General features: G+C 48.6%; 2 long non-coding RNA genes across 2 annotated transcripts in view; one reads left to right on the top strand and one right to left on the bottom strand.

Moving 5' to 3' along the window:
- LOC138795112 (uncharacterized) overlaps window positions 1–8,599 on the bottom strand; it is a 52,964-nt gene extending 44,365 nt beyond the window's left edge. Inside the window, exon 1 of the long non-coding RNA XR_011363572.1 lies at window positions 8,418–8,599. This is a non-coding gene — a long non-coding RNA (uncharacterized lncRNA). The remainder of the gene's footprint in view (window positions 1–8,417) is intronic.
- A 209-nt stretch (window positions 8,600–8,808) lies between these two features.
- Window positions 8,809–19,534, top strand: LOC138795113 (uncharacterized). Its single transcript, XR_011363573.1, has 3 exons — window positions 8,809–8,863; window positions 12,906–13,005; window positions 19,479–19,534. It is a non-coding gene; the product is annotated as an uncharacterized lncRNA (long non-coding RNA).
- Window positions 19,535–21,123: the final 1,589 nt, after the last annotated feature.

A 21,123-nucleotide genomic window follows, 5' to 3' on the forward strand; every position in this document is an offset into this window, starting at 1 on the left:
GCCGGCTGCTAGTAAAAGCGCTCAATGCAGTGAAGTCCTAGGTGCACTGCTCCCTGGGAAACATGTATATGCAAAAGAAGAGCCCTTTAAGGGGTTAAATGTGAAACACGTCCATTTACCAATTAAACAAAGACGTTATCCCCCGCCACCACTTTGTGTGAACCCGGAGTTTATGTTCTTACGTCACCTATCTATGTAGTAAAAAAAAATATAGAACTCAGAGAGCGTCTCAGGAGCGGGCGGTCGGCGCACAATGAGCCAGTCTTACTGGGAACCGTGCACTATGTCAGGAAGGGAAATTAAAGCAAAAGACCATGTGGTGGAGTGATTTCTAACATCACGGCTGAAACTGGATACTAAAAGCTTTATACAAGTGTTGAAAAAGCTCTATTTCTCCATTAGGATTTTCCCCGGGGACCGTCTAAAAATGACATAATGTAAAGTATCCTTTGGATTTATAGGATCAATTGAAACGGGATTTAAAAAAAAAAAAAAAAACAAGGTCTGGTGTGATTTCCATTAGCATGCACACTTCATATACAGGGAACGTATCCTAAACATTTTCCTTAACTACGTTTAGAAAGGTTTTTTTTAGGCTCCAAAGTAAGTTGCCAAAAGTGAGTAATATGGATGTAAGGAGAATTACAATGGTGCCGGGGGGAATGGGAGGGGGCACTTTATTGCGGAGTATAATCTGCTGCTAAGCCAAGTACTATGTCCCTTACATTATTTCCAAAGTGAAGTGTAAAATAGTCAATGAAAGGGCAGGGGAGTAACACGAAGCTCCAGCACCTCAAAGCAACATCGGTAACAAGACCCCAAAGTATGAAACATCATTTATAGTAGTGGGGGAGGGGGACCTTTGGGCTTTTAGTTACGCCACTGTATAAAAATTGTCCTTGCTGCAGTTTGGTTTTATACATTTGACATTATACGTTTGACATTTATCAAACATGGTGTAAAGTGAAACTGGTTCACCTAACTTTCCTTAAAGGGGTTGTACCACACGGCAAAGTTGGGAAAGTAAGATGCGTACAACATATTACATATACAGCATGTGTACTGTTTTTCTCCCCCATGGAAGTTGGATCATTTCTCTGCTAGCAGAATCTTGGCTCTTTAAGCAGAGTCACTTCGGAAGCTACAGAGGATGAGTATAGTCCTCAGGCTGTAGAAGTAACTGATAGGTGACACCGTTTTCTACCTCCTGGAGGAGAGCTCATTTGTATACTTTTTCCCAGGGAGCATTGCTTCTAAGACTCCCTACACCAGCTGGTGGCTTTCCACAATGGAATGAGCCACAAAACACAAAGAGGTATATATATATGAGGGGATGATGGGGGTGACAGAGGAGGGGATGATGGGGGTGACAGAGGAGGTGAGGGGATGATGGGTGTGACAGAGGAGGGGATGATGGGAGTGATAGAGGAGGTGAGGGGATGATGGGGGTGATAGAGGAGGTGAGGGGATGATGGGGGTGACAGAGGAGGGGATGATGGGAGTGATAGAGGAGGTGAGGGGATGATGGGGGTGATAGAGGAGGTGAGGGGAGGATGGGGGTGATAGAGGAGGTGAGGGGATGATGGGGGTGATAGAGGAGGTGAGGGGATGATGGGGGTGACGGAGGAGGTAAGGGGATGATGGGGGTGACGGAGGAGGGGATGATGGGGGTGATAGAGGAGGTGAGGGGATGATGGGGGTGACGGAGGAGGTGAGGGGATGATGGGGGTGACGGAGGAGGTGAGGGGATGATGGGGATGACAGAGGAGGTAAGGGGATGATGGGGGTGACGGAGGAGGGGATGATGGGGGTGATAGAGGAGGTGAGGGGATGATGGGGGTGACGGAGGAGGTGAGGGGATGATGGGGGTGACGGAGGAGGTGAGGGGATGATGGGGGTGATAGAGGAGGTATGGGGATGATGGGCGTGACGGAGGAGGGGATGATGGGGGTGATAGAGGAGGTGATGATGGGGGTGACAGAGGAGGGGATGATGGGGGTGACGGAGGAGGTGAGGGGATGATGGGGGTGACAGAGGAGGGGATGATGGGGGTGACGGAGGAGGTGAGGGGATGATGGGGGTGACGGAGGAGGTGATAGGGCCGGATTTAGCATCGGGAGTCTAATGGGGCAGAATAATCCAATGCAGACCAAGACTCCTCGCGAGCCGGTTCACTGACAGCTGCCCTGATCCCTCTCAGGTCTGCATAGGTTTATTCTGCCCCATTAGATCCCTGATGCTAAATCCGGCCCTATCACCTCCTCCGTCACCCCCATCATCCCCTCACCTCCTCTCTGTCCCCATCTCCATCGTGATGCCGGCGCTCCCGGGTCCGGCAGCCGCAGGGGGGGCAGCATACAGCAGACGCTGCTGTGCCCTGCTCCCCCTGCGATCAGCCTTACTCTCTCCATCTTCCCCCTGCAGCATCTCCAAGCCTGTTCCCCCACAGAACGCTGCTGAGCTGCTGCTGGGGGAAAGAAGGAGAGAGCTGCGGTGACTGGTACCGGGACATTGCTGGGTGACAGCAATGTCCCGGCACCAAAAGCAAAAGTTTATTTAACTTCTCCCCCTCCGGCGGGGGAGGGGGAGAGAGAGAGCTGCACACAGTTCTCCTGTCCACTCACTGTGCGGTCTCTCTCTCCTCCCCGATTCTCGTGCGGGACTTCAAGAAAATGGCACCGCCACCCGCCCCATGTACTGCAGCTGTGTACTGCGCATGTCTATGCACATGCGCAGTACACACTGACGGAGCCTCCAGTGTAAGTGAACCAGAAGGACTCCGTTGGTTCTCAATGATGTGGAGGTGCCATATAGTGTCTGTGTGTGTCGTGAAATGACGTTACACACAGACACTATAAACATGGCAGCCCCCTGTGCAGCAATACATTTTAGAAAAAAATAATGAAACACTACATAAAAAAAAAAAAAAACATCCAACAGACTTATTTGTACTTATTACTTTTCATTAAAAAATTATCAAAAATGTGACAGTCCCTTCAAGGCCCTATTCCACCAACAGATCTGACGACAGAATATCTGCCAAAGATTTGAAGCCAAAGCCAGAAACAGACTATAAATAGAGAACAGGTCATAAAGAAAAGACTGGATTTCCCTCCTCTTTTCAAATCCGCTCCTGGGTTTGGCTTCAAATCTTTGGGCCCTATTCCACAGGAACGATAATCAGCTGAATCGGCCCCATTCAGCCGATTATCGCTCGGTGGAATAGAGAGAACGATTAGCCGATGATCGTGTCATCAGCTGATCGTTCATTTAGGGCCAGACCTAAAATCATCGTTCCCCCACCCTGCATCGATACGGTGGAATAGCGTTGTGCGGCGGGCGACCGACGATTTGAGAAGCACAATACATTACCTGCAGGGCTTCTCCTCCGCTCTGTCTTCCTCCCCGGGTCCCGCGCGCTCTAGCTTCAGCATGGCCTGTCAGCTGACGGAGCTCTCAGCCAATCATAGGCCGGGACCGCCGCGCCCTGTGATTGGCCGAGTGGCCTGTCAGCTGACAGGTAATGTATGCTGCAAGGACATCGGTAACGATGTCCCTGCAGCCCTCGCTCAACGATCATTGGGCCGTGGAATAGGTCCAGTAAACGAGCGGCGATCTAGCAGATCGGCGCTCGTTTACATCATTGATCTGCCCTGCTCGTCCCGTGGAATAGAGCCCTTTGGCAGATAATCTGTCGTCAGATGTTTTGGTGGAATAGGGCCTTTAGACAGTGGCTGCGTGGCCTTCCGGGAAAGGAGGGTGCTGATCTTATAGGGGAGGTCACAGGGTCACAGCAGCACAGAGGATGTCAGGAGAGGAGTGTGCTGATCTTATAGGGGAGGTCACAGCAGCACAGAGAATATCAGGAGAGGAGGGTGCTGATCTTATAGGGGAGGTCCCAGCAGCACAGAGGATGTCAGGAGAGGAGGGTGCTGATCGTATAGGGGAGGTCCCAGCAGCACAGAGGATGTTAGGAGAGGAGTGTGCTAATGTTATAGGGGAGGTCACAGCAGCACAGAGCATGTCAGGAAAGGAAGGGTGCTGATCTTATAGGAGAGGTCACAGCAGCACAGAGGATGTCAGGAGAGGAGGGTGCTGATCTTATACAGGCGTCACAGCAGCACAGAGGATGTCAGGAGAGGAGTGTGCTGATCTTATAGGGGAGGTCCCAGCAGCACAGAGGATGTCAAGAGAGGAGAGTGCTGTCATTGCCTGCAGCTGCAGCCATGTCAACATGCACAGTGTGGGGCTGTCAGGACTCAAGAACCCTGCTGCTGAGAGTTGTTGTTATATTGGAAGGCTGCTGCTGCAACACTGCAACTCCCAGCATACCTCATTGTGCACTACAACTCCCAGCATGCCTCCTTGTGCACTACAACTCCCAGCATACCTCATTGTGCACTACAACTCCCAACATACCTCATTGTGCACTACAACTCCCAGCATACCTCCTTGTGCACTACAACTCCCAGCATACCTCATTGTGCACTACAACTCCCAACATACCTCATTGTGCACTACAACTCCCAGCATACCTCCTTGTGCACTACAACTCCCAGCATACCTCATTGTCCACTACAACTCCCAATATACCTCATTGTGCACTACAACTCCCAGCATATCTCCTTGTGCACTACAACTCCCAGCATACCTCCTTGTGCATTACAACTCCCAGCATACCTTCTTGTGTACAACAACTATCATAGCCGCAATCTGGGGGCCCTCCCCCCAGACTGCGGCTATGATAGTCGTTGTGCACAAGGAGGTATATTTGTATTTTTTTTGAGGTATCGAACTGGTATCGAGTATCGAAATAAAAAAGCTGGTATGGTGACATCACTAGCAGGGCCTAGGCCTGTAATGCCTCTCTGTGCTGGCTCCCCACCTCTCTGCATTTCAGTAACGGTCCAGGGCTGGATTGGGTCCTCCTTTAAAGGAAGAATATTGAGCTTGCGCCACTGCTAGCAGGGTGGTTCAGCCGCACTGGGGCCCAGGTTGGGCCCAAGTTACATTTAATCCGCTGACGCTTCTTGCAGGACATACAGCAGCTGATAAGTACTGGACATTTTTAATACAGAAATAGGTTACAAAAAAGTTTAACTTAATTGACACCAGGTGATTTAAAAACTATTTTTTAAAGATGTGAAGCAAGGACTAAACATATTATAAATGCCATTTTTCCTATTGCCCTGGGGTCCTCAGGGTTTTCAGGGCTGCATACGCCTTGTAATGTATACTCAACCAGGGTGGATATACAGGACGCCAAGATCAAGGAAATCTGTCTGGTACGTAGCAGGTAGAGAGCTGCATACACAAGCATGTGGACGGGTTGTAAAACCGCTAGTCACAGGGCCGGCGTCAGCACCCGGCTTACCTGGGCAAGTGACGGGCCCTGTTAGCAGCTAGCAGAACGTGATGGCAGGTGTATTTTGGCAACAGCTTAACAGTCGCTTGTTAGGAAACAGTGACTTGTGGGACAGTTTCTTTAGTGCAGCGCTCTCTAACATGTGACTTTCCAGTTGCTGCAAAACTACAACCCCCAATGTGGACTGCTGGAAAGGTATAATGGCCGTTATAGTTTGGCAGCAGCTGAAAAGTCACTGACTGGGAAAGAAAGATTTAGGAAAACTGTTTATTTAATCCAGTGTTCTCCAACAAGTGACTCACTCTCCAGTTGCTGCAAAACTACAACTTCCATCACGCACTACTGGAAGGACATGATGGGAGTCGTATTTTGGCAACAGCTGAAGAGCCAGTGGTTGGGAAACAATGATTTAGGAGGACAGTGGCCCAATTTATCTAGGGGTGCAGTGACGGGGGGCATTGTCATAGTTCATAAGTGCAAAGTTATTTTGCACCAAGAGAAGAGCTAACTACAGACTGAAGCACAAGGTGCAGCTCACCTACAGATGGGGGGCACAAAGAGGGTCCTGTTACTGTTTGGGAGCTCTATGCCACCATGTATTGGGCTGTAAAAATCTGCAACATATCCTCCATGTCTGAACTCACCCTACATCATTCTGAGAGGCCATAAAAGCCTATTTCACATCTGACTTTGTATAGTGGGTGACATGGCTAAGGCTAGGTTCACAATGTGTTTTATCCTATACGTTTAACGTATACATTTTATGGAAAAAATGGATGCAACTACGGATGCAATTGTGTGCCATCCGGTTGGATCCGGTTGGAACCGGTTGGATCCGGTTTTTCCATTGACTTGTAAACAACAACAACATGAAACAACAACCTGACAACATGCCTGGGCATGCTCATGACATCACTAAGACAAGCAGTGACATCACGTAAGTGACATAATTGGTGATGTCATGCAAGGGCCCTATAAAGAAGGTGCCGAGCCCCAGAATCTCTGTTCTTAGGGACTCACTAGCGATCACACTGTTGGTATTACCTTGCTTTCTGCCTGTGTATACTGACAGTTATTTCTAGTGGTTTTATATTTTCGTCAATCCATGGAGAGAGAGGAGAGGATTGAGAGGGAGCTTGCCATTTTTGGCAACCTCCTTTGCTATTTGGTTCCAATCCTAGTGGGCTGTCTTTCCACCAGACAACCACTCAGCATGATTGAACCCTTCATCAACCCGCTGAGCTGGGGCAATTACATCAGCGACCCGCTCAGCTGGGACAATATCACCTTGGGCCTGGGGCCAAACAGCACCATCACAGACCAGACCAGCTGTAAGATTACCCCCATCCTGCAGAGGCCCAATTACACCACCAGAAACCTGCAGCGTCCAAACACCACCATTGGAGACCTGCCCGACTGTGACCTGATATCCATCACCAGTCATGTCCAGAGCGCAGCAACCGCCTTTACTGACCTGCTTAGCTGGCTGACTGCTGTTAGTGATGTGCTCAGCTGGACATCCACTACCAGTCGCCTGCTGAGCTGGACTTTCAGTGATAGCGCCTTGCTGACCTGGATTACAACTGCTGTAGAGAGAGTGAGTGTAATCACCACCACCTGTGATTACATAAACTGGATCTGCAGCACCAGAGACCTCATCATCTGGACCACCACCCTCACCCGCAGCAGCATCCTGGAGATCTGGACCACCACAGCCACCTGGATCACCAACACCACCACCGGTGAGCTGACAACGTTTATTTCCACCGTCACCACCAGCGATCTGCAGGCCGCACTGAGCAGCATAAGTGAGAAGCTGGTGTGGATTGCTACAACCCTCCAGCTTCTCACTTGGCTGACCAGTCGCTGCAACAGGTGCGCTTGGCTGCTAACTGCGGGTGAGGCGTTGTCCTGGATGAACACTACCAGCAGGATGCTGATCGGCGCCCTACAGGGCATCAGACTTATAGTGCGATGTCTCTCCAGTACTGAGGAGCTGAGGAAATGCCTGGCCATCATTTCTGAAGAAGTGCTAAGCGGCTTCCCCGCCACCACCACCACAGCACGCTCCGAGGGACATCCCTACCGCCGACAGCGAATGATTTGAAATGATGGGACAACATCACCAGAGGCCTGCAGTTCCATCAGAGAGCAGCCCAGCTGGAAGATTACCACCAACCTGCAGAGGCCCAATTCCACCACCACCAACCTGCAGCGTAGCAACTCCAGCACCATCAAAATGCAGAGCCCAAACAACACCATTGGAGACCTGCCCAACTGGAATATGACCATCTGTGAACTCATTTCCATCACCAGCCATCTCCAAAGTGCAGCAACCACCTTCACTGACCTGCTTAGCTGGACATCCACCGCCAGCCGCCTGCTGAGCTGAACTTTCACTAATAGTGACCTGCTGACCTGGATCACAGCTGCTGTAGAGCCAGTGAGTGTGATCACCACCGCCTGTGATTTCATCACCTGGATCTGCAGCACAAGAGATCTGATCATCTGGACCACCACCCTCACCAGCTTCCTGGAGATCTGGATGACCACAGCCACCTGGATCACCACTACTACTGCCGGTGAGCGGATCAGGTGGATTTCCACCATCAGCACCAGCGATCTGCAAGCAATCACAGCGAGTGAGACATTGTCCTGGACTACAACCACCAGCAGGATGCTGATCGGCTTCCTACAGAGCATCAGACTGATCCTGCGATGCTTCACCAGTACCGAGGAGCTGAGGAAATGCCTGGCCATCATCTCCAAGAAAGTGCTCAGCGGCTTCCCCGCCGCCGCCACCACCACAGCACGCTCCGAGGGACATCCCGACCGCCGACAGCGAATGATTTAATAACTTAAATAAAAGTTTTTCTTGTTGCCAAAAAATGTGTACTTTTTTATGTCACTATACATTGTAGTAAGGTGTGCAAGGGTGTAAGTGTGTAATAATGATAATGTGGGGCACTAAAAACACCATACACCACCTCTCTTACACTGTACCTGTCAGCTCTGCCCCCCCCCCCAAAGATGGCCGCTCTGCCGTACTCACCGTTATTGTGTGAGGTGAGGAGGAAAGGGGAACTACAACCATGGTGGACGGCACACAGGAGCGCCCCCTGCTGGTCACTCTCCTTCTCCAGCTCTTCCCTCTTCCACTGGCTGTAGGAGTATACGCTGCCCAAACAAAAACACCCGGGGGGGTCTCAGTAGATTTATCCTTGTTTCCAGATAGTAACCAATCACAGCTCAGCTTTCACATATTATTTGCCTTGGGTAAAGTGAAAGGGGAGCTCTGATTGGTTGCTATGGGTCTCTTACTACAGCAGCACAATACATTTCCCTTAGTAGCCCATAGCAACCAATCTCAGCTCAGCTTTCATTTCTCACATTGCTCTGGGAACATGAAAGCTGAGCTGTGATTGGTTGCTATGGGCAACAAAGAGACTCTTACCATTAGAAAGCTTAAAGGGGTATTCCCCCAAGAGCTAAAAAAAGGTAATGCTCCCAAACCTAGCTGGCCTTACTCACCAAGTCCCTCTGAGTATTTTGAGACGTCTCCCATCTTTCTAGCTGCTGCCGTTCCTGGGGATGACAATGTAGCAGAGCTGAGCTGGCGGTGTAGCAGAGCTGAGTTGGGGATGACCTTGTAGCAGAGCTGAGTTGGCGGTGACGGTGTAGCAGAGCTGAGTTGGGGATGATGGTGTAGCAGAGCTGAGTTGGCGGTGACGGTGTAGCAGAGCTGAGTTGGCGGTGACAGTGTAGCAGAGCTGAGTTGGCGGTGACAGTGTAGCAGAGCTGAGATGGCACTGACCGAGTAGCAGAGCTGAGTTGGGGTGAAGGTGTAGCAGAGCTGAGATGGCACTGAGCGAGTAGCAGAGCTGAGATGGCACTGAGCGAGTAGCAGAGCTGAGTTGGGGGGAAGATGTAGCAGAGCTGAGATGGCACTGACCGAGTAGCAGAGCTGAGATGGTGAGTGCCGTGGGTGAAGGTGGTGCCCCATGGCTGATCACGAAGGGGGGGTGCCACTTGGTGATCATGCGGTGGAGGGGTTGGGGGGTGATCGTGGGGTCGGGTGCCGCCGGTGATAGGGGGGCGGAGCTTGCCGCGGGTGATCGGGGGCGGAGCTTGCGAGAGTGATTGTGAGGGGCGGAGCTTGTCGCGGCGATCGCGGAGGTGATTTTGGGGAGGGGATGAAGATTGCCACGGGTGATCGATAGGGGGGGAAGGGATCTTGCCACGGGTGATTGCGGGGGGGGGGGCAGAGCTTGCCGCGCAGGGGGGGCGGGTGAGTGCGGAGGCTATGCCGTGGGTGAGTGAGGGATGCCACGGGCGATGGGGGGGGCGGTTGGTTGTGGGGCGCGGGGCTGTGTGCTGCGGGTGAGTGCTGGACGGTGCGCTGGGAGGCCCTGGACACAGGGGTTGAGCTCTGGGCTGGGGGTGACCGGGTGGCTGCTGTTAGTTAGCTGCGCTGATCACTGTCTCCCTCTCTAACAGCAGCCACCCCATCAGTGTTCTCAGTCACTTCACTGTGCTGGGACTGAGGACACGTGGTGCCGACTCCGAGGGTGGGGGCCAGGAGCAGGGAGCGTGTAGGGTTGGACTGAGGTCTGATGATTCTATGCATTCCGTGGGGGTGAATGCAGCTGGATAACAGCAAAACTGTGCAGAATCCATAATAACTTTATATTGGAAAGATGAAAAGCTACGGGTGGGCAACGTATTAATGCAAAAATAATTTTGGGGGGAATACCCCACTAACAAATAACCCCCATTCTTAGTAAAAAGTTGTGTTCACACTTGCTGTTTTTAATGCATTTTTGCAATTTTCTGGCTATTTTGCTGCAAATTGCGCAACTTCTTCAAAATAGCAGCATTTTTTGCCTTGATTTTGGTGAAATTGGCAGAAAATAGCACAGTGTTATTGCAAATTGATGGAAAATTGTGGCAAAAATGGATCAAAAACTCAACAAAAATGGGTTAAAAACACAAAATAAAGGAGATCTTACACATAGCGGCAGCGACCTGCAGCTGCCTCATATGTTCTGTGGCTGCAGATGGCAGCAAGTGACAAGTTCAGGTGCCGCCCCTGATAAGTGGCCAATCACCCCTCATATGTGGCGCTGTATTATAAATTGGGGGTGGTGGTGGGGCGCTGCTCAATGCTCATATGTGGCGCCATATTATAAATGTAGGGAGGTCGCCCATCTATGCTCATATGCGGCACTATATTACAAATGTATGTGTGTGTAGGGGGGGACACCTATCAACCCTCATATACGGTGCTATATTAGGGCTTGTATGTATTGTCATACCTCCCAACCGTCCCAGATCCAGCGGGACAGTCCCGGTTTTGGGGTGATGTCCCGGAACGGCCCCCATGTGTCCCGCTGTCCCCCACCCTGGCCCGGCGTTCGCAGCTGCTAATGAGCGCTCACAGCGACACCCACTGGCCGGGAGTATGCCCCCCCCCTCTTGACGCCACTCCCGACACTGAGGAGGCCGAGGAGGTGATGCACAGGCTTCTGGTGCAGGCTTCCTCTTCCAGCCCCGCGGCAACCGCGCTCCTCTCCTGCCTGGCACAGATGATGTGAGAAGAGTGCAGGCGCCATAGCTGCCAACAGGTATGACCCGATAAGCCCCGCCCCCATCGTGGTAATCCCCGCCCCCCGGCGCCCACCGTGGGGCTAACTAACCAGCAGAGTACACCGGGCCATAGGAGGAGAGACGCCATGGACAACAGGAAATATGGTAAGTATAATGGGTCAGTCTCTTACCATATTTCTAGTTGTCCATGGCGTCTCTCCTCCTCTGGCCCTGTGTACTCTGCTGGTTAATTAGCCCCACGGTGGGTGCCGGGGGCAGGGCTTACCACAATGGGGGCGGGGCTTACCGGGTCATACTGTTTGCAACTATGGAAGCCTGCACCAGAAGCTCCACGAGATTGAGTACTAAGGGGCATACTAAGAAGGTACTAAGGGGGTACTAAGGGGCATACTAAGGGGGGTACTAAGGGGCATACTAAGGGGCATACTAAGAAGGTACTAAGGGGCATACTAAGGGGGTACTAAGGGGCATACTAAGAAGGTACTAAGGGGCATACTAAGGGGGTACTAAGGGGCATACTAAGTAGGTACTATGGGGCATACTAAGGGGGGTACTAAGGAGCATACTAAGGGACGTACTAAGGGACATACTAAGAAGGTACTAAGGGGCATACTAAGGGGGGTACTAAGGGGCATACTAAAAAGGTACTAAGGGGCATACTAAGGGGGGTACTAAGGGGCATACTAAGAAGGTACTAAGGGGCATACTAAGGGGGGTACTAAGGGGCATACTAAGAAGGTACTAAGGGGCATACTAAGGGGGTACTAAGGGGCGTACTAAGAAGGTACTAAGGGGCATACTAAGGGGGTACTAAGGGGCGTACTAAGAAGGTACTAAGGGGCATACTAAGGGGGGTACTAAGGGACATACTAAGAAGGTACTAAGGGGCATACTAAGGGGGTACTAAGGGACATACTAAGGGGGTACTAAGGGACATACTAAGAAGGTACTAAGGGGCATACTAAGGGGGTACTAAGGGACATACTAAGGGGGTACTAAGGGACATACTAAGAAGGTACTAAGGGGCATACTAAGGGTGGTACTAAGGGGCATACTAAGGGGGTACTAAGGGGCATACTAAGAAGGTACTAAGGGGCATACTAAGGGGGTACTAAGGGACATACTAAGGGGGTACTAAGGGACATACTAAGAAGGTACTAAGGGGCATACTAAGGGGGTACTAAGGGGCATACTAAGGGGGTACTAAGGGACATACTAAGAAGGTACTAAGGGGCATACTAAGGGGGTAGTAAGGAACATACTAAGGGGGTACTAAGGGGCATACTAAGGGGGTACTGAGGGGCATACTAAGGGGGAACTAAAGGGATACTAAGAGGCATACAACATAGGGGCATGCTATATACCATGTGGGGGCTAAAAAGGAGGGGTTATATTATGTGGGGGCTACATAGGGGGCTATACTATGTGCTTTTTGGGGGCTCCTGCACAGTAATGGGTCCTATACTATATAGGGGCTGCTACGGGGGAGGGTTATACTATATGGGGACTGCTGCACAGGGGGAGGGAAAAGATGGCAAGAAACACAAAACTGAAGCAGAGAAGACGTCCCCTGTGAGTCACCAAATACCGGCAATACAATCACCTATAAGGTCTGCAGGTGCACAGCCTCATCTACCGCTATATGGTGACTGCTGAGGGAGAGTACTGCTCTGTGCACAGCCTCATCTACCGCTATATGGTGACTGCTGAGGGAGAGTACTGCTCTGTGCACAGCCTCATCTACCGCTATATGGTGACTGCTGAGGGAGAGTACTGCTCTGTGCATAGCCTCATCTACCGCTATATGGTGACTGCTGAGGGAGAGTACTGCTCTGTGTATACTGGATGTTATGTAGTAATGGTATAAGGGGGGATAAGTCACTATGTGGAGAAGATCTGGTGATAATAGTTGTTTCTTATGTAATGGTAACAGGTGATGCGGTTATGAGGGGCGTGGCTACATGGGGCGTGGCTACAGGGGGCGTGGCACATTGCTGTGACTGTCCATCTTTCCTCTGCTCAAAAGTTTGGAGGTATGTGTATTGTAAATGTGTATGTGAGGGGGGGGGGGCGCCGCTCTGATCAATGCTCAGTTGTGGCTCCATATAAATGTGTTTGTGGTGGTGGGGGGTGGAGCCTATTAACGTTCATACGTGGCGCCACATTACAAACAAAGGGTGGTGCCTATCTCATATGTGGCGCTATATTGTAAGTGTGTGTGTATAAAATGCTTTCCCCATACATTGTACAGGATAGGGACACTTTAGGGTCTATCCTGTTCCTATAATACCTAGAGACCGCAGAGCAGCAACCACTCCTCCTGATCTTTTGCAGCCATGCACTTTTAAGTCTGGGTTCACACAGCGTATGACACCGGCCGTGTCACAGAACGGCTGGTGTCAGTGAACTTTAGCCCGGCCGGTACTGCTGTACTGCTCAGACGAACTTCTTTCTATTGAATTGGGATGCATTGGGGTGCATTCGTGTGTGCCTGCATCCTAATTCACCATTGCACACAATGGAATAGTGTGGCTGGAGCTGCACTCTCCATTGTGTGAACCGACATGTCAGTTTTCGTTGTGGCCGCTTGCAATCCCGGCTGGAGCGTATACTATGTGTATAAACTCTGGTCGGGATTCCATTGTGTGCAGCACAATGTAAATTCTAAATTAATCACGTCCGTTGTTGCAATTTGCTTAATTGTTAATTTACGATGTGTAAACTTAAGCCCCTATTCCACGGGTCGATTTAAGGAGTAAACGAGCGCTCTCAGCGCTCGTTTGCTCCTCGTTCCCCGCTCACTGCCGCCACCGTCACGCAGCAGCAGCGAGCGGGTGAGTCCGGGGAGGGCTGGGCGGAGCTGCGGGGGGGGCCGCCGGGTGATCGCTAGATCGTCCGTGCAGCCCATAGCATACAGCAGCGTCTGCTGCCGATGCTCCTATTCCACGGAGCGATGACAGCAGATCGTTGCTGTATCAGTCGTTTGTTTTTCAACATGTTGAAAGACAAACGACTTCAATGATCAGCCGACATGAACGATGCCGTAACGGCCGATAATCGTTCCGTGGAATAGGGCCTTTAGCCTAGGGGAAGGTGTGATCAGAAAAGAAGGAGAGGGAGCAGCGATCAACGCTCATATGTGGCGCTATATTATAAACGGGGGGGGGGCACATCCTTTAATGTTTGAGACCCATGGAAAGCATGCAGCACTGTTTGTGTAGTGATGACAGTCCCATCTTATCATATATTATTAGGCTCTGTAATCTATATTTATGATTTTATAACTTCTTGCGAGTGTATGGACTAGCATGAAAATCAAGGAGATCTAATTCTTGTGTAAACAGGTGATGTGTGTCCAATAACAATGTTGTTAAATGGCCGCACAAACTATACAGGGATCGTTCAGGAGTTCCTGCCGCTCAATAAGTTGTGCTGTCTTAGGGCATTGCAAAGAGCGCTGATCTCACTGAGTGTCACTCATTTGGGAGGGCTGTCACAGAGAGCGGAGGACTGTCACAGAGAGGGGAGGACTGTCACAGAGAGGGGAGGGCTGTCACAGAGAGCGGAGGACTGTCACAGAGAGGGGAGGGCTGTCACAGAGAGGGGAGGACTGTCACAGAGAGGGGAGGACTGTCACAGAGAGGGGAGGGCTGTCACAGAGAGGGGAGGACTAGCACAGAGAGGGGCACAGAAAGGGGAGGACTGATCTGAGAGGGGACACTGAAAGGGGAGGGCTGGCACAGAGAGGGGGCAGAGATGGAAAGGCTGGCACAGGGAGGATAGGGCTGGCACAGATGGAATAAAATACTGTAATAAAATTAGCGATGTGCTGCCATATGATTGTGGGAGAAGTGTTTGGGCATGGTTGGGGGGGGTGTCTTGGGACGTGGGTGTGGTTGGGGCATGTCAATATCCCTCTTTACACTCAGCCAAAGTTGGGAGGTATGATATATATATATATATATATATATATATATTCTCTTTGCTGCCCATAACAGCCAATCACAGCTCAGCATTCATTTAACCATAAGTAGAATGAGCGAGTGGAGACATGAGTAAAAGCCTAGTCAGCGAATCCCCCCACAGCCGCCTCCAGCCTTATCAGCCAATCACTGACTGAGATGGGACAGTGTGATGTCACTCTCATCTCAAGAGAGACAGCCCACTCAGCAAATCACAGAATGTGGCACTGTCCCATCTCAGTCAGTGATTGACTGAGCAGGCTGGAGGCGGCTGTGCGGGAGACCAGAGAAGGCGGACACCAGGGGAGCGCGGACAGGTAAGTAATGATGAGCGAATTTGCTGAACCGCTGTAAAACAGCTAATCACCTACAATTGTTGAGCTGGTTTGGTGCCATTTGTTTAAGGTTGTTTAAATCAGAATTTTGCTTCAAAGTTTGACAAACTTGCCTAATCCAACTTTTGAAAATCATCTTAATAAGAAGTTACAATAGGAGGTTGCTGATATACTAAAGCCATTTTAGAATGTCGGGGCAGGGTGACGGTGGTGGACAAGGGTAGGCTGTACCAAGGAGCCACCAACCTCGTGGCCTGGGAGACTCAACAGTGAGTGGTCGCTAACACTTGAGTACATGATCTCTGGGTGAGCAAACCCTTCTTTCAAATGTGTGGAACTGTCCAGAGCAGAAGAGGTATTCTATGGGGATTTGCTGCTGCTCTGGAAAGTTCCTGACATAGACAGAGGTGGCACCAGAGAGCACTGTGTCATACTGAAAAGAAAACAACATTTCCTGTAGGACATACAGCAGCTGATAAGTATGGGAAGACTGGAGATTTTTAAATAGAAGTAAATTACAAATCTATATAACTTTCTGACACCAGTTGATTTGAAAAAAAAAATATATATATTTTGGCTGGAGTACCCCTTTAAAGACAATGTTGCGACAAGCCATATAGGTATCAGACATTGATCACACATGATCTCCTGGAGCATTTCCTGACCATCTTTCTACCAGATGCTAAAGACTAAGTAATTAAATATTTCCGCCACATATGAAACATTTATTACCTTTCTGAATGTAGACATTGTAATATCCCATACGTTAGGCGGAGGACACCTGCGGATTTCATTAGAAAAATTCATTTGGATATAAGTAAATTCCCTTGAACATATTGGTTAAATGTTGTAATTAATACCATAGGAAGTCAACTATATGGAAGGATTTTTTTTGTTTTTTATTATTTGTGCAGTTTAAGCCGTATAATTAAATAACAAATTTTCTAGGGGAAAAAAGTATAATGCATAAAAACATAAAACACCCAGATAGAAATGTCAGATTGCTGCGAAACTCAGCAAGAAAACATGTCTTGCAACAAGATGGTGTAACGGTGCTTCCCATGCAGCTCTATAAAAAAAAAAAGCTGTAAGAGGCTACTTTAGGGTATTGTACCTCTTGGTGAGATTTTTTTTTTAACATATCACTCAGGGGGAGAGGAACTCATTTACATGTTTCTTTCACAGGGAATTCATCAAAAATGGCGGGACATACAAATATAACAAAAGTGTTGCCTGAAAGGAGAGGTAAGGGAGGAGAAACCACCCCTATAGATGAACCTGCTGATAGTTCCCCTTTAATAGTCCACTATCATTGATAGGTCTGCATAGACCTCTGTGTTGGATCTACAATACCCAATAACACACAGTGACATTGATATGAGCAGCAGCTATCACCCAGAGTCATTGCTGTGTGGAGCACGGACAGCAGGCATATTGGCTCGGAGTGACTCCATAAGGTCCAGGTAAGTTGTCACAGGTATCTGGAGCCAGACTGCATCCCACAGCTCCATAGAGCGAACATGTCCATTGAGGTGGGTCAAGTCTGAGGAATTAGGGGCCAGGGTAGTACTTGGAAGTCTTGGTCATAATAATGCGCCTTGACAATATAATCATACAGTAATAACCATATAGTGCCCCAAAAACTACAGCTGTCTGGATAATAATTCTTTATAGTACCAATATACTATCACCGTAAAGTGCCCACACAATACGAAAGCTACAGTAGGTAGGCCATGGAAGAGCAACTCATCTACTGAGAATATATCACTGTGTTTCTACCATTCTGCAAACTGTTAAAGGAGAAGTCCGGCAAAATTTTTTATTAAAGTATTGTATTGCCCCCCAAAAGTTATACAAATCACCAATATACACTTATTATGGGAAATGCTTATAAAGTGCTTTTTTCCCTGAACTTACTACTGCATCAAGGCTTCACTTACTAGATAACATGGTGATGTCACTTCCTGGATAACATGGTGATGTCACTTCCTGGATAACATGGGGATTTCACTTCCTGGATAACATGGTGATGTCACTTCCTGGATAACATGGTGATGTCACTTCCTGGATAACATGGTGATGTCACTTCCTGGATAACATGGTGATGTCACTTCCTGGATAATATGGGGATTTCACTTCCTGGATAACATGGTGATGTCACTTCATAGATAACATGGTGATGTCACTTCCTGGATAACATGGAGATGTCACTTCCTGGATAACATGGTGCTGTCACTTCCTGGATAACATGGTGATGTCACGACCAGACTCCCAGGGCTGTGGCTGCTGGAGAGGATGATGACAGGGGGGCACTGAGGGACACAGGGCACTGGGGGGACACTGAGCATCCCCCTGCCATCATCCTCTCAAGCAGCCACAGCCTGCACAGCTCTGAGAGTCGGGGCGTGACATCACCATGTTATCCAGGAATTGACATCACCATGTTATCCAGGGAGTGACATCACCATGTTATCCAGGAAGTGAGATCACCATGTTATCCAGGAAGTGACATCACCATGTTATCCAGGAAGTGACATCCCCATGTTATCCAGGAAGTGACATCACCATGTTATCCAGGAACTGACATCACCATGTTTCCAGGAAGTGACATCACCCTGTTATCCAAGAAGTGACATCACCATGTTATCCAGGAAATTAAGCCTTGATGCAGTAGTAAGTGCAAGGAAAAAAGCACTTTATAAGCATTTCCCGTAATAAATGTATATTGGTGATTTGTATAACTTTTGGGGGGCAATACAATACTTTAATAAAAATTTTCACTGGACTTCTCCTTTAATATTATACAGTACCATGTTACAATTATTAGATGAGTTAGACATGTACAGAATGAAGCTAGCCATACAATATTACACAGCTAGTTATATAATAGTATAAAGCTAGCCATAAAATACATAGCAGATTAAGGCAGGCTAAGGGCCCTATTCCACGGGCCGAGCAGGGCCCGATCAACAATGTAAACGAGCACCGATCTGCTAGATCGGCGCTCGTTTACTGGGCCTATTCCACTGCCCGATGATCGTTAAGCGAGGGCTGCAGGGACTTCGTTACCGATGTCCTTGCAGCCCTTGCAACATACATTACCTGGCAGGACTTCTCCTGTGCTCCGTCTTCCTCCCCGTGTCCCACGGCGCAGCATCAGCTGCTCCGGAGGGACCTGACTGAGCTGTCAGACCGTCTGACAGCTCAGTCAGGCCGCTCCGGAGCTGCAAATGCTGTGCTTCTCAAATCGACGGTCGCCGCCGCGCACCGCTCTTCCACCGTAGCGATGCGCGGTGGGGGACCGATGATTTTAGGTTGGGCCCTAAATAAACAAGCAGCCGATGACACGATCATCGGCTGATTGTTTTCTCTATTCCACCGAGCGATTATCGCTCCCGTGGAATAGGCTCCTAAGCATTCTGTTGTTAGTCATCATCAGATCTGCTGACTATCCCAAAACCAGGTAGGCTTTTTGTCTCTTCTTCAATCAGAGATATCGGGAGAGAAGTGGTGGCCATGGCGGATTACAAACTGCTTGATCTTTTTATTCTGATGCTGTAATATGCCACCAAAGATGTCTGCCAGCAAGTTGTCCCCTCTCCTCGGTTGGGAGTGACAGTCAACAGCAGAACGGGGGATCAGCCAACAGCTTTCTAAACTATATGGCCAACTTAAAGGGGTACTCCGATAACAAAAAAAAATTTCACCTCCACTGATGGCAGAAAGTTATACATATATGTAAATTACTTCAGTTGTAAAATCTCAAGTCTTCCAGCTGCTGCATGTCCTGCAGGAAGTAGTGTATTCTCTCCAGCCTGACCCAGTGCTCTCTGCTGCCACCTCTGTCAATGTCAGGAACTGTCCAGAGTAGCAGCAAATCCCCATAGTAAACCTATACTCGCAGCACCACGTGGAAGCAGTGACAACGCTATGGCCTCTTCATTCTTTACTAGGCACAGCTCCACGTATTTAGTAATGGCCGTGCCAGGTATTGCAGCTTCTCCTATTGACATAAGTTATGATTGATGTACAGGGTTTGGGTTCCTACACTCCTGAGTCATGTAGAGCAGGGATGGGTGGGGGAGGGAGGAGGCATGCATGCTGCAGCTCAGCCCACCTCTAAGACTCTTGAAGGACAACTTGATTTTACAGCTTAGCAAACAACCATGAGCTAAGAGCCAGGTATCATTTGTTTCATCTCCCCACCAGCTATCTGTCGATGTCTGCCGCTCTGACTGTGATATACAGCTCTCTTTAAGTTCAGCAGTCAAGACTGTGACAAATGATTGAGACGTTAAACAAGGACAAGAGAAGATCATGGCCGCCTATCTCGCCGGCGCCACGTTCCATGCTATAAATCAGACACATATACGGATCAGACGTAAATAATTCAGAATGTAAATGCTACAAAATATCTAAGAGCGAATATATTAAAACTTCACAGCTCTCCCTTGATCTCTAATGTAATCAATAAAATATGGCTCCTCGCTGATAAAACAGGAATATTTAAGCCGATCTATCGCTCTAATTTGTTGTTCAGAACTTTCTGCTTTATTCATCCCATGGTTAATATAGGGACATTTACATAATTATCCTCTAAGTATCCGGGAAATTCAGTTATGGAAAACTTGCCGAGGATGATATGTTTTTAATTAAAAACATCTTTTTATGTATGGAAGTAATGCTATGCATGGCTATAGGGTCAGGTTGGATATGAGGAGCTTCATTTTCCTTATTTTGAAGAAAATTAAAGGGGTACTCCAGCAGGAAAAAAAATTCTTTCAAATCAACTGGCTTCAGAAAGTTATATAGATTTGTAATTTACTTCTCTTTAAAAAATCTCAAGTCTTCCCATACTTATTAGCTGCTGTATGCCCTGCAGGAAGTGGTGTATTCTTTCCAGTCTGACACAGTGCTCTCTGCTGCCACCTCTGTCCATGTCAGGAACTGTCCAGAGCAGGAAAGGATTTCTATGGGGATTTGCTACTGCTCTGGACAGTTCCTGACATGGACAGAGGTGGCAGCAGAGAGCAGTGTTTCTGAATGTAAACAAAACAACATTTCCTGCAGGATATACAGCAGCTAATAAGTATGGGAAGACTTGAGATTTTTAAATAAATACAAATCTATATAACTTCCTGACACCAGTTGATTTAAAAGAAAAAAAATTTCACTGGACAACCCCTTTAAGGAACTAGTTTTATGGAGGTTATAATGATAATCTATGGGAAGAGGCACCCCCTGCTGTAAATTATAACAATATTACAAGTTTTCATGGAGTTTCGTGATTAAATGTGCTACTAGGGCATAGGAATTAAAGGGGTACTCCAGAGGAAAATAAGATATATACAAATGAACTGTCAGAAAGTTATATAGATTTGTAAATTAATTCTATAAAAGAATCTGAAGCCTTCCAGTACTGCTCCACAGTAGCTGCTGTATGTCCTGCAGGAAGTGGTGTATTCTTTCCAGTCTGACTAAAAGAAAGAAAAAAAAATACCGTAGAAGCACGTAGAATTGATTATCTGTCAGCCCCAGTTCTATGTGTTTGTGGGTCTCTTCGTATTAAAGATATTCAATGTGCTTTCTGGCCCTCCAGCTGTTGCAAAACTACCATTCCCATCGGGCCTGGACAGCCAAAGCTATAACTAAGGCTGAACAGTGATTGGCAGAACGGCCTGTCACTTCAGAGAGCTTTAGCGACACCTTCAGTGAGCAGGGAACAGGTATGAGGACACCGGGGAGTGTGGACAGGTAAGTATTACTTTATTATTTTCTATATACTGTTTAATCAGATGCCTACCCCGCACCTCCTATTACACAGAGTGGCTGAAGATTTTTAAAGAGACTCTGT

The sequence above is a fragment of the Dendropsophus ebraccatus genome, chromosome 6 (genome assembly GCF_027789765.1).
Source record: "Dendropsophus ebraccatus isolate aDenEbr1 chromosome 6, aDenEbr1.pat, whole genome shotgun sequence".
Taxonomy (NCBI): domain Eukaryota; kingdom Metazoa; phylum Chordata; class Amphibia; order Anura; family Hylidae; genus Dendropsophus; species Dendropsophus ebraccatus.